The 2,649-nt window shown below is 43.0% G+C and overlaps 1 pseudogene; it reads right to left on the bottom strand.

Moving 5' to 3' along the window:
• Nucleotides 1–609: 609 nt before the first annotated feature.
• On the bottom strand, nucleotides 610–1,536 carry LOC104984331 (annotated as a pseudogene).
• Nucleotides 1,537–2,649: the final 1,113 nt, after the last annotated feature.

Genomic DNA, 2,649 nt, shown 5'->3' with positions numbered 1-2,649 from the left:
AATATTTATGGTATTCATATATATATATATATAAATATATATAATATATGAGAAGGAAATGACAACCCACTCCAGTATTCTTGCCTGGAGAATACCACAGACAGAGGAGCCTAGTGGGCTGCAGTCCATGGGGTTGCAACAGTCCTGCACGACTTAGTGACTAAACCATGACAACCTGAAGTGGGCTTCCCTAGTGGATCAGACTGCCTGCAAATGCAGGAGACCCAGATTCGATCCTTGGGTCAGGAAGATCCTCTGGAGAAGGGAATGACAACTTACTCCAGTATTCTTGCCTGGAGAATTCCATGGACAAGAGGAGACTGATGGGCTACAGTCCATGGTGTCACAAAGAGTTGGACACAACTGAGTGACTAACAATTTCACTTTGACATCTTACTGATATATTTTGATATAATAATATAGATAATATATAATATATAAACCTAGAGCTAGCAGTTAAAGTGGGTTCTAACAACTAGTTCTCCTAATTTCTGTTTAGTGTTCTTTATGCTATAGCATATCTATACTGTGCAATAGCCTCACTTTATCAGTGTGGTGGTGAAGAGTGTGATTTTTTCCCCCCAAAACACTTGTTTCTTGGAATTATTCCTAATGCCATGAGCTTTCTATGCCCAGAACCCTTTTCAGGGAACTCTCCACATCCTTATTTCTTAGACTATAAATGAAAGGATTGAGAGTGGGGGTGACCAGGGCATACATGACAGCAGCACCCAGCTCCCCAGAGGCATGAGAAGCTGACGGGGACTTCAGGTAGGTGGCAAAGACCGAGCTGTAGAAGAGGATGACCATGGAGAGGTGGGAGCTGCATGTGGCCAGGGTTTTCTTTTTGCCCTGTGCTGATGGGATCCGAGCTACAGCAAGGAAAATATGGGCATAGGAGCTTGTGATGCAGAGGAGAGGGCTGATTCCTAAGAGTCCTGTCAGAACCATCATCAGATCCTCATTGAGGTGGGTATCAGAGCAGGAAAGTCTAAAGAGTGGTCCGAAATCACAGAAAAAGTGGGGAATTTCTTGATTACTATCGAATGAGAGCTGGGATAGCAACAGGGCATGGACAAGAGAGATAGAGTGGGCCACTCCCCATGACTCACCCACCAGCAGTGCACATCTGCAAGGAGTCATTAGGAGTGCATAGTGCAGGGGATGGCAGATGGCAGCATAGTGGTCAATAGCCATGGCAGTCAAAAGCAGGTCGTCCATATCAGCAAAAACTGCAAAGAAATTTAACTGGGCCAGACAATCAGAGAAGGAGATCAATCTGCTGCTGGTCCACAAAGTCTCCAGCATTTAGCGGGCTGTGGTGGTAGTGAAGCAGACGTTGACCAGGGAGAGCTGGCTGAGGAAGTACATGGGGGTATGGAGGTGGATGTCAGTGACAGTAGTCAGCAGCAGTAGTGAGTTTCCCATGAGACTCAGCAAGTAGAGGGCCAGGAAGAGACCAAAGAGGAGCTGTGGTTTGTCTGGGTCATTGGACAGTCCTGAGAGGACAAAGTCAGGGTTCTTACTGCAGTTCATTTCAGGTCTTGATTGGTTACAAGAAAAGAATCAGTATGAAGAGAATTCACTACAGTTAGCTAGAAACTTGGATCCTTTCTCTTGGCAATGGGTTTTACTTATACCACCAATGTGAAGAATGGATAAACAACTAAAATAGCAATGGGGAGGACAAGGGTTGTACCTCACAAAAGATGGTCAAATTAAGGAGACATCAAGGTAAGAGAATGAAAGAAACCACAAAGACATCCTGGAGTTAGGAACGCATAACGAGTTTTCTTAATAAAATTTTGTGTGATTGGTATTTAACTACTTGCTTGTGGATCTGTTTTCTTCTCAAGATCATGAGTCTTTCAAGGCAGAAGTGATGTTTCAGTACTTAGCTCAGTGTCTGGCACATAGAAGGGGCTCAATAAATACTCCCACCCACACTCACAGTGACTATTCTAGTTCAAGGTTTGTGACTAGCTGGAGAACTGTTATCCTCCTAACTATTTTAACATGGATCTTGCCCCATCCAATATGTTCTCCATACTGTAATCAGTGAGATCCTTAAAAAAAAAAATCTCATGTCACTTCTTTATTTAAAAATTGATCTCTACCCATGGAACTCTGCTCAAAAATATGTGGCAGCCTGGATGGGATGAGAGTTTGGGGGAGAATTCACACAAGTGTATGTATGGCTGAGTCTGTTTACTGTCCACCTAAAAGTATTACAACATTGTTAATTGGCTATAGTCCAGTATAAAATAAAAAGTTTAAAAAAGAAAGTGAAGAAAATAAAATAGATAAGTAACAAGGATATGTGTATAGCACAAAGAATTACAGCCATTTTCCTGTAATAACTTTTAATGAAGCATAATCTGTAAAAAATACTGAATTACTATGCTATACACCTGAAACTACTATAATTATTCAGTTCAGTTCAGTCGATCAGTCGTGTCCGACTCTTTGCGACCCCATGAATCGCAGCATGCCAGGCCTCCCTGTCCATCACCAACTCCTGGAGTTCACTCAGACTCACGTCCATCGGGTCAGTCATGCCATTCAGCCGTCTTATCCTCCGTTTTCCCCTTCTCCTCCTGCCCCCAATCCCTCCCAGCATCAGAGTCTTTTCCAATGAGTCAACTCTTC

This window comes from Bison bison, unplaced genomic scaffold (genome assembly GCF_000754665.1).
Source record: "Bison bison bison isolate TAMUID 2011002044 unplaced genomic scaffold, Bison_UMD1.0 scf7180017863986, whole genome shotgun sequence".
Lineage (NCBI taxonomy): Eukaryota > Metazoa > Chordata > Mammalia > Artiodactyla > Bovidae > Bison > Bison bison.
The sequence above is the reverse complement of the archived record's forward strand: the minus strand, read 5'-3'. Positions and strand labels throughout refer to the sequence as shown.